The following is a 12,075-nucleotide window of genomic DNA, read 5'->3' on the forward strand; positions in this document are numbered from 1 at the left end:
AAAAGCGAAAAAAATCGAGGTGGATTTGTGGTGAAAATATTTATTTGCTCATTCAATTAATCTTGTAAATTTTTATTTATAATGTAAACAAAAAACAATTCAAACAAGCCTTTTAGAAATCCCAAGTCCAGACTCTGCAAATATCTCGATTTTTACCCAGGTTAAAATTTTTGCTGGAATTTGTTTGCTAGACAAGCATATAATGCTATGTACCAGCTAAAATACCAGCATATACTACCATAAATCTTTGCTGGTTCCAGCATAATTACTAGCATTCCATACCATGAATTGGCACACTTTATTGCTGGTCCAGCATACAGAAACCAACTTGTGTTGCTTGAATATCTTGCTGGTCCAGCATAATAAACCAGCTTGTGTTGCTTAAATATCTTGCTGGTCCAGCATACATTAACCAACTTGTGTTGCTTGAATATCTTGCTGGTCTAGCAACAATCAAGACCACAACTTGCTTGTTTTTTATGCTTTACTAGCAATAATTCCATAGCAACAGATGCTTTTTTTATTGCTATTCCAAGCATAATTCTCTACCAACAGTTGCTTGAATATCTTGCTGGTCTAGCAACAATCAAGACCACAACTTGCTTGTTTTTTTATGCTTTACTAGCAATAATTCCATAGCAACAGATGCTTTTTTTTATTGCTATTCCAAGCATAATTCTCTACCAACAGTTGCTTGGAATCTTTGCTATTCTAGCATAAAAATCCGACCACCAGTTGCTTGAAATCCCTGCTATTCTAGCATTACTTTCCTACCACCAGTTGCTTGAAATCTCTGCTATTCTAGCATTATTTTCCTACCACCAGTTGCTTGAAATCTCTGCTATTCTAGCATTACTTTCCTACCACCAGTTGCTTGAAATCTCTGCTATTCTAGCATTACTTTCCTACCATCAGTTGCTTGAAATCTCTGCTATTCTAGCATTACTTTCCTACCATCAGTTGCCTGGAATCTCAGCTATTCTAGCATTATTTTCCTACCAACAGTTGCTTGATAACTTTGCTATTCCAGCATTACTTTTTTTACAATCAGTTGCTTTAAATTTTTGCTATTTATATCACTATTATTAATTTCTTATAATCTTTGCTATTCTAGCATTATTTTCAAATTGTTGCTTTAAATTTTGTTATGTTTAATGCTTTCCTACTAGCAATTATTTTTACTCTTTCTCTACTATGAAGCCCACCTCTCAGGCTTGCTTTTTAACAGTAGGATTATTATGTGTGTATCTAGGATCCCCCTTTTTTTTTTTTAACAAATATTAAATATGGTGCAAATATACCTTTTTTGATATTAAATAACAAAACCACAGCTGTATGTCTAACCACAACTCATTTAAATTTTGTGTAAAATATATAATTACCAGTAATCATTTGATTGATATTCATATAAGAGAAGACAAATAAGAAAACTTAAAAAAGATTTATTTTGTTTAAGAATCATTAACTTTAGCAATATTAAAACATATATCCTGGATTTTATCAGATATATATCTGTTTCTTTTCTTCATAGCCTCCTCCATTTCTGTGGCAGTAACTCCTCTTTTCATTAGATATTCTCTCATCTGACCTGAAATAAAAATAAAATGTTAATATGGAAAAAGGCAAATAAAAATAAAAACAAGTTTTTAAAAAACAATAGCACTTGGAAAAGTCTTAACTTTGCTAAAAAAATCTGTTTGTTAAAGAGCAAAAATATTCCAGCTGTGGATGAATTGATGTCTATTTCTGAATAGTTAAAAGCTGAACTTTGTAGTAGTTCTGGTAGTTCTTCAGTAAAAAATAAACAACAAATTTTTAAATCTTTACAAAAATTTCAATTAAGACAATATTTAGTTTGAACTTTCACAATTTTAAACATTTATGTAGCATCTAAGTGATATTTTAAACATCTTTCACTGTAAAATTTTACATTAAGTAGCAGGAAAGCTTCTGCAATTTTTTATATGAGCATGTTAGTCGCTACATTGCCTTTACCTGGGTGACGAGTATGTTGTGTAATCCCTGCCATTCAGATATGTATGACGTTCTTTTTTTTTTTTTTTAAATTAATAGAATTTTCAAAGCAATTTATGAAATAAGCTCTGAAATATAAATATTGGATATATAACACAAAAATATATGCATTATACATTATTGGTATTATCTCATTACGTCCTGACAATATTTGAATTTTGGCCTCATAAGAAACTGAAGCGAATACTCCAATAAAATAGTAAAGTTAAACAGCAGAATCTATGTTTTAACCAAATAAACACCTTTTTCGTATCTAAAAACTTAGTGTAGGGAAATATTTTATCAAATTTATAACAAATAGAACTACACTGTCTCCACTACTTAAATTAGCAAAGTTGCAAAAGGCAGAGAGCATATTGTAATTAAAACTGTTGTGATCAGGATTAATTAATGATATCAGAGCCAAAGTAAAAACAGTCATTTATGTAATTTCAATCAGACACATTTGTTAAGGCATTCATAAATTAATAAAATAACTTTCAACTTATAAATTAAAATAGTTCTCATAACACACTGTTACATTCCCAGTCTTTGCCAATGCAGTCAAAGGAAACAGAATATAAACAAACAATATGACAAATTTTGAGACTTCAAAGGAAGTGGTGTTCAGCAAGTGTGGAATTTAAAATAAAGAAGTCAGGCTTCAGAATATATTTTTAGTAAATGGATTGACATTTACTTTCCTTCTTTTGCTAATACTATTGACACTGAAATAAAATTTCAGATGATTAATTTTAATTTAATTGATTTTAATTCAGATAACTGGTAAGAAAGGCAAATGTTATATTATTCAAAAATTACAAAGATGTTAAAATCTCAATTGTGAGTTTTTTTGTAATTTATTAATGCATCTATTGCACAGCAGTATACACCTTTTATGTTATAAAAAAGTTTATCAAATGAATAAATACCTTACTCAATAAGCAATGCTTAAATATGCTAAGACCATTTTACAAGGAGTAACCCTATATTTATTTATTAGGAGGAGTAACCCTATTAATTCCTTTTTTTTTTTTCTAAAAGATTTTCTGTAAAATGGATTGAGTAATAAACTCTCAAAATAAAAGTAAAATTTAAAGAAAAATAAATATTACTTGATTTAGTATATACTAAGGTTAGTTGGTTTAAATTAGATATTTTAATTTTTTTAATTACAAAGTCATACAAACATTGTTTTAAATTATTTTAATATTTTCAAAATGCTTTTTTTTTACATTAAGATATTTTAACAAAAAATATTTAAAATTCATTTGTCTTTCCATTTTATATTTAATCTAATGCTACACTGTGTTTTTAAGAGGATGTCATACCATGGGAGTAATTTTTCATCACAAATTTTGTTTCAATTCCATAACTAGACCTGAAAAATAACTGCGCACCACTGTGGGAAGTCAAAAAAAAAAAAAAAAAAGGAGAGAGAGAGAGATGAAACTTAAATAAAAAAAACTAGTACCTTTTCCCAATCGTTATATGCATATAGTATACATATAACCATTTAATGATCCAAAAACATCAAAATTGAGACAACATCAAAATTGAGACTCAAGATAACAGAATTTTCAATTCTATGTCTCCATTATGACTTGTACAGTACTCTGTCAAGCTTTTTCTGAACGATACTTATTTTGTGAAAATTTAGACATAATTTTTGAAAATTAAAAATTATATTAAAAAATCAACACACAATTATAATAAAAATATGGATTTATTGTTTCCTACGATACACATAATAAAATTTTAAGAAAAAATACTTTGTGAAACGACCATTTTTTCCTGAAGTTGAATTTGTGAAGGTACCGCTAAATGGTAGTAAATTCGGTTTGGACAGACCCCTGTTGCAGGTAACTTAAATTTTACTGATGGATCAAAATTTTGATGCTTCAGTATCTATCAATTTGGCTTGGAAAGATTCATGTGGAAGGAGAGTTCCATTACAATTCCCATATTTCAAAGTTGCAAGGAATAGATTAAATGTATTTTGCCTCTCCAAATATTTAAAAAGAAAGTTCTTTTAATTTAGTATGTTTAACAAATTTTTCACATATTTATATTTTTATTGTTAAATTAACTTTTTATAGTCATATTATCTCTAATATGAATCTTTTGCAAAAATATATTTTAAACTAAGTAAAAAATGTCCAAATGAAAAGGACCTATTGCTATCAATTACAGAAAGAAAAAAAACGGGGGAAATAATTCTTGGAGTTTTCTTTTTCCACAACATAATTTTGTTTAAAGTTTCCTTAAGCAAAGCAACCCCTCATTAAAAACAATCATCCCTCCAACACAAACACTAGATGGCGTGTTTAAAACCTTGATTAACATACAATTTTAAACTAAATACTTAAGTACTTCACTTACTTCCCGCCAATTCTCACACCCTTCTGTCCATGCTGTCAGTTTATTGGCTCCTGTAATGTCCTCTTCAATGGATTTTCTAAATCAAAATAAAACATTCACATTATAAATTTAAAGTTATAAATATTCAAGTTTTATAAATAGTTATTGGAAAATGGGTGATTAACCAAATTTAATATGAATTGTATATTCTGAGAGAATATACATATTTCTAACTGAAATGCTAGGTAGAAAACATAAGTTAGTTACTCTAAGTTAAGTCACGATTAGAGCAAATGAACACATAAAGAATAAGTATTAAAATTTAAAAGTATTGTTCATTGGTTTAAGTCTCAACTTAAATAAAAAATTTTTAGAGAAATCAGCAATTTCAAAATTCATGAAGCATTCAAATACAAGTTTTTCCAAATATCCACTGATATTCATAGCTTTGAAATTTTTGTTAATATATTGCTGTGTTAATAAAGCAAAATTGCATTAATACTCGGACGGCAATAAATTATAGCATTTTCTAAATAACAGCATAATAGAAAAAAAATTTTGGTAAAAATTTTTTAGAACTACGAACAAAGTAAAAATATGTTTTTTTTTTTTTCATCCTTCATTTACGTCTTCATTACAAAAAGCGGTATTATTTAAAAGAGAATGGATTTATTTTGCAAAAAGCATTTCAACTAATTCCTATAAAATACAATCCTTATACACCATATTTTCATTATAATATAGGAATGTCACCTTTTAAAGTGAAAATACAGCAGGTAGATTAACTAAGAGCCACACATGTATTTGCTCATGTAGACAGCATATATGCTAATTTTTATGTTCTACGAATTGTGATCAGTAAATTCAGTGTAATTTTTTTATCAGTAAACTTGGTAATATGTTTTCAGAAAATCAAATACTTTTAATTGTTAGACACAAAATAAAGAGCACAAATAAAGAGCATATAGAAGTGGTTATTATAACTAAAAGCACAATTCAAGAATCTGAATATCGTATTAAATGTAATCAGGATTTTAATAACCACATAGCGATAGTAGTTTTAACTGTCTAAAAGCAGTCAAAACCCCATTTGAATTTATAAAAAATTGGAGAAAATAAGGTAAAACTAAGCGTAATCACTGAAATTTGCATAATAACACAATAAAAATATTTGCTTTTTTAAAACCATTTGAAATCCCAGAGCAATAACAATGGAAAAAGCAATTGAGAAACAACATAGATTTACTTGTGTTTAGAAGCTTTTCCTTGTTGCATATCAACAATCAGCAGGCTACATCTGGCTCACTAGTCGCAGGCTGTGCACCACTATAATATTTCAAATATAGAGCAAAAGAAACAGCATTAAAATAAATAGAAGTAGATACCTACACTAATAAAAATAAATCTAATTATAGATGAAAAAGCTGAAGATAAATTCACAACACCTTTTGTTATAGTGATTTTATTTTAATCAACCAACTTAAATTTTTTAAAATTTCCTACATTTTCTTTTTGTATACTTTGCAAAATAATTTTTTAAATCCCGGCTGTGAATTCGTGAATTTATTATAAATCAATTTAAACATTTCTTATGTTAGCTATAACAAAATTAAAAAAAAAATATTGATTACATTGATATAACAATGCTCAAGAAAATTAATGATTTTTAAAATGTTTTAGTCCTTACATATTTATTAATTTTTTTTTTTTAAATGTATTTACTTTATTAAAAATAAGGAAATGCCATTGACAAATCAAGCATGTTTTTCAAAAAGATTCAAACAAAAATAGTTAGGTTAAAAATAAATATTTGAAATAATTGATAGACATTTTTTATAGACTCTAATTTGTAATATATTTTTGGTAATTCTAAATCACAAATTTGATTCATTATTAAATTGTTCAAATTATTAATTGTAAATCACAAAATTGTTCATTATTAAATACTCTGAAATTAAAATTCAAAAGTTTTGTTTACTTAATATTTCCATTAGAAAATATTATCTTAAATAAAATAAAACAGTTAATTTTTTTTTCCTTCTTTTTACAAAAAGAATTTATTTTAACATTACATTTCAATAGAATAGGACAACAGCAAGCCAAAATTTTAATCATAACTGCGAATAAATAAATTTTAAAATAAAAAATTATTTTAATAGAAATTATACAAACGTTACTTTAACATTATCTTCAAATGCTAAAACTATTATACAACATGACGCAAACAATTAGAGAAATTAAATATGATTTAAAAGCTAATTTCGTCACACAAAAAAATTAGGACGGTAATATAAGTATTTAAGATGCAACATTTTTACTGTAAACTAAAATAAGACTTAAACAGAATCTTTCTTAAAAGAATTCAAAATGTAAATAGACTGCTAAGCCTAACATGATTGCAATTCAATGCTAATAACAACATTATAATATAGATAATAAATGCGCACGCATTATTTAAATGAAACTCAAATCAACTATTAATAATAAAGATAAAGTACATTTAAATAATAGTGATAATAATAAATAACATAAAGAAAACTCACCTCATTCATATGAATCTGCCGCCGCCATGTGTGTAAACAATTGGAGCAAGGTGCAAACGAGTTTAGTCATGAAGAGAGCGCACCAGTTTTACGGATCAAAAGTTGAAAAAGTTCAGTAAAAATTCACTAATTGAAGGGAGTAAAAGAACGTTCAGTCTATTTAGTCTCAGAAAGCGCATTTTAATAGAATATTATTAAAATGTACATTTTTTTCTTTTCTTTTTTTTCTATGTTATTACTTGAATGCGCTTTTTATATTGCATATAAATATTTATGAGAAAAGCAACAAATAGAAAAAACAAATTAACTCAATTAACTAAATATAATCGATGAAAAATAGTTTTATTGAATAAAATTTTCAACTTTTTAATTATTTATTTTATTAAGAAACAAATTTATTATGACATTCAGTTATTTATTTAGTTTATCAAAAAATTAAAAAAAACATCAATTTTTTTATTTATTTTCCTTTTTTAAACTATCTCGTATTAATTTCCGAGTTGTTTTCTATCAATTATTTATATATAATTAAGGGTTTTATGTTCCTTGTAATAATAAATAAATATTTTAAAATAAATCTACATATTTAATAACTCTATATAAACATATTTAATAAAATGCATATAGATAATAAATAAATATATATTTTTTTATCTAGTTATCGCAAAAATGTACTGTTTCTTAACTTTACATTCACTAAAAAAAAACAGTTTTTGATATTTGCTTTCGAAAATAATGACAGAATTGTGACAATGACAACAATTATGAAGAAAAAAAAATAAATAAATAAGGACAACATTGTTCTAACAGTTTTTCTTTCTCTCTTTTTTTATGTACTTGCACATTAATTAAATGCTGGCTAATATGAAGATTTTATTAAAGCTTTTAAAAGCTTTTATTGAAGATTTTATTAAAGCTTAAATTAAACTTTTAAAATCACAGTGATCAAGCTTAACACTGGATACTGCAAAGATCTCGAAAATTAATTAAATTGAACAATAAAGGACATATTTTTAATAAAAATGTAATTACTTTCTAATAAAAATAAGTAACTAATTTTTTCACGAAATTTTCTTATGTTACGGTGTGATTTGCCGGAAAAGCAAGCTACGCACATTATGAATAGGTCTTTCAAATTTATTTTAAACGTTACATAATTCAAGGTATTGAGCATTTGATTTCTAAAGCTGTACGAGAGCTGTGGGTGATTTTTATGGGTTTCTAAATAGTAGCGTAGCTACTTTTGGGGCTCCCAGGGCAAACACCCTGCCAACACGTGGAGCACCCTCAATCTCTGGATACCAAATACTTTTAACAGGTAGTGAAATATCTTTTTATTGAAAAAGTATTTTGGGATCCCCTGGGCATTGTCCTGTTTGCCCAACTGTTAAGACATCCCTGTTTCTTACGACACAATGGCAATTCAAACAGGCACTCATTCTTTACCGCATCTTTGGAATTGACCCCAGATGGAATTGACCCCTCAAATATTATTTTCGTTATAAAGTTAACACAACAGTTATATTAACTAGTTTGAAAAGAACCAAATGGGAAATAAAAATATGATTCAGTCAGAGTCGTAGCACCAGAGTTACTCCTCGGGCTATTGGCGACTGTTTGGGAAACATCCCAAAGGATGAGAGAGAAAGTTTTTTATTGTTTTTCATTTAGTTTTTTAGATTTTATTTTCAATTGCAAAATTCCTTAAACGGTAACTAGTTTAATAATCGAAAAAGCACAATATTCATTTTAGAGTAACTGCGGAACATATTGACACCATAGAGTTGAAATACTATCTCAACTATATATAGTTGACACAGGTGACACATATATGCTTGACACAGGTGGAAAATCTCAAGAACCATTCCTACTGTATAAAAAATATTTTCTTTTATGGTTTTTGGTTATGAGAATAAGAAACTGATTAGCGAAATATATTTTCCGACGAAGAATTTACTAATAAGGTTTTGTTTGAATTTCCATCAAATTGGCAAATGTTGTTTTTTCGCATGCAGCGTGAATATCTCTATTGACCAAGCAAGAAAAACCACGTGGGTTAAATTTTCTTTTGTTATGTAGCCCATTGTCTTTACAAATATTTATGACTTACATTATAAAAATAAATTGGATGTTGTTGTTGTTGTTATTGTTAATTTACGTCGCACTAGAGCTGCACAATGGGCTATTGGCGACGGTCTGGGAAACATCCCGGAGGATGATCCGAAGACATGCCATCACAATTTTGATCCTCTGCGAAGGGGATGGCACCCCCGCTTCGGTAGCCCGACGACCTGCGCGCGAAGTCGAGCACTTTACGGTAGCACAGTTTAACGAGGACCAATACCGCACACCCTCGGTCCCTACGCAGACTGATCCAAGTGGGTCACCCACCCGCACACTGACCGCAGCCAGTGATGCTTGACTTCGGTGATCTAATGAGAACCGTGTCTTAACGATCAGTCCACTGCGGGACAAATTGGATGTTGTATGTCACATGGTGATTTAAACGTATAAACGAATTATAACAATTAAACGTAACGAATTAAACGTATAAACAAATTATAAAATTATAACATGACAAGCCTTAAGGCTTGTCATGTTATAATTTTATATTTTTATTTTATATTCGTCTTTGAACAGCCAACCCAGATAATAATAATACTATATAAATAAAATTAATACATGAAATAATTATGTGTGTTCATTTTGAAAATACTTACAATTTTTATTAAATGCACATTTTACACAATTAAAAGGCATTATGTAAAATTAAAAAAAAATATTTGCTCAATTCATTTTCATAGCATCACTATATGCAAATGAATATTTTTGCAATATGTAATAAAGATGGACTATGTTTTTATTTTTCTCGTTACACGTAAAAAATAGTTAATTTAATTTTGATCTGTACCTCATAAACATCACTTCAAATTAAAGTCGGACATAAATTTGAATGAAAGAATCTTAAGGGAATATATTTTTCTGCAATATTGACTAAATTTTTTTTAACGTGATATTCTATGTAATGTAAAAAGTCACGGGCCCTGTTCTGTTGCTGCCTAAGAAATTCATTTGGCTAGAAATGTCAAGCTATATATTTCTCAAATAGAACTATGTGAAAATGCTGTCTATTTCGGTTAGAAAACCTAAATTAATAGAAAAAAAAATTCCATATCATTATTATGTTCTTAAGCATCCTCATGTTTCCAGAAAACCTTGTTAATAATATGTTTTGGTTACATTATAGCGAATGCAATATTTAATTTGAATGTAATCCCAAAAATATTTCTAAATGAAGCAAATTTAAATACATTATGTATACCAGCGATAATGAACTAGTATTAAAGTTAGATTCAGGTTAAAATTTTTGCTATTTATTTGCTAGACAAGCTTGAAATGCAATATACCAGCGAAAAAAAAAAAACCAGCATGATCTAGCAAAAATATTTGCTTGTACCAGCAAAATTACTAGTATGTCATGGTATGTATTGGTACACTTTATTTGCTTGTCTAGCATACAGATACCAGCTTGTGTTGCTGGAATATCTTGCTAGTCTAGCAACAATCACGGTCATCACTTGCTAGTTTTCTGTGCTATTCCAGCATGAGAATTCTACCATCGGTTGCTAGGAATTTTTGCTATTCCAGCAAGAGAATTCTACCATCCGTTTCTAGGAATTTTTGCTATTCCAGCATGAGTTTGAAATCAACATATTTTTGTTGCTGGTACCAGTCTGAATTTTGATGAGCATGCATGAATTTTGCCTTATATGAGACTTAATAAATACACAAAAAATATTTTTGGAATGATAACAACAAAGTTGAACAGTTTTTATCGCTTTTTCCAACTAAAGATAAAGTCTGTAAGGTTTTTACTTTTAACACATAACCATCTGGAAGAGACCTTATAAGGAAGCAAACTGCTTTGCATTTTTTATTCTTACATTTTACAAATTTTGTATTTATTTACTCTCCATAATAACAATTTTATAATCTTCATAATAAAATTTAAATAAGTTCTAAGGACCTACTTTAAATAAATATAACAAGGTCTAAGGATTTGATAAAAATAAAAAATTCTGTTTTCGCCTAAGCTGTCTGTAGAGCACATTAAGCTGTCAAGTATAAAAAAGCATGTAATAGATTGTTAAGGTATATCTACCTTTCCATGCTTGGGAGCCAGCTTAAACAGCTAATAAGCATGAGATGCTTGCACATAGCATATCATGCTATTACGATGAATGCTAGGTATCTAGCATGTGATGCTGGCAAGCAAAAAAAGCATATAATAGCTTGTTAAGGTACCTACCTCTCCATGCTTGGGAGCCAGCTAAAACAGCTTATAAGCATGACATGCTTCTACATAGCATATCATGCTAGTACGATGTATGCTAGGTATCTAGCATGTGATGCTGGCAAGCATAAAAAAGCATATAATAGCTTGCTAAGGTACCTACCTAACCATGCTTGGGAGCCAGCTTAAACAGCTAATAAGCATGAGATGCTTATACATAGCTTATCATGCCAGTACGATGTATGCTAGGTATCTGGCATGTGATGCTGGCAAGCATAAAAAAGCATATAATAGCTTGCTATGGTACCTACCTTACCATGCTAGGGAGCCAGCTTAAACAGCTAATAAGCATGAGATGCTTGTACATAGCTTATCATGTTAGTACGATGTATGCTAGGTATCTAGCATGTGATGCTGGCAAGCATATACTAGCATGAAAATCTAGCAGACCTAGCAATACATAGCAAAAACTAGCAAATTTTTGTTGCTAGTACCAGCATGAATTTTGACGTGGGTATTCACGCGATTTTATTATCAAACATCGATTTTCGTATTTACCTGATTTAAAAGTTGAACGTTGCGATTCTTATTCAGGCCATTTAAATATTGTACATTGCGATTCTTATTTACGAGATTTAAAAAACCAATATCGCGATATGTATTTACGAGCTTTTAAAACCCTATGTAGCTACGCGAGCTTAAAATCCAATGTCGTGATTCGTTTTTGCGGTTGTAATATCGCGCGATTTTAAAATTATGCATCTTGATCTAAAAATTACTCATCATAATTTGTATTTTCGCGTTTTTTAAATTCGATGTAGAGTTTCACATTCACGTGATTTAAAAGCCTCATATCGGGATTTA

At 28.7% G+C, this 12,075-nt stretch overlaps 1 protein-coding gene and 1 long non-coding RNA gene across 9 annotated transcripts in view; one reads left to right on the top strand and one right to left on the bottom strand.

Annotated features, from left to right (window-relative positions):
* The window catches only part of LOC147804142 (uncharacterized), a 61,848-nt gene that overhangs the window by 25,585 nt on the left and 24,188 nt on the right, over positions 1-12,075 (top strand). The window lies entirely within an intron of this gene.
* Positions 1,427-7,088, bottom strand: LOC147804143 (uncharacterized). Of its 2 annotated transcripts, none has more exons than XR_015429271.1 (4): positions 6,918-7,088; positions 5,621-5,700; positions 4,396-4,471; positions 1,427-1,588 (listed from the first exon to the last, which is right to left on the bottom strand). It is a non-coding gene; the product is annotated as an uncharacterized LOC147804143 (long non-coding RNA). The 2 variants fall into 2 exon arrangements; XR_015429272.1 differs by having other exon boundaries at positions 6,552-7,088.

Source organism: Parasteatoda tepidariorum, chromosome 9 (assembly GCF_982258835.1).
Source record: "Parasteatoda tepidariorum strain Cologne lab strain chromosome 9, Ptep-v5.0, whole genome shotgun sequence".
Taxonomy (NCBI): Eukaryota; Metazoa; Arthropoda; class Arachnida; order Araneae; family Theridiidae; genus Parasteatoda; species Parasteatoda tepidariorum.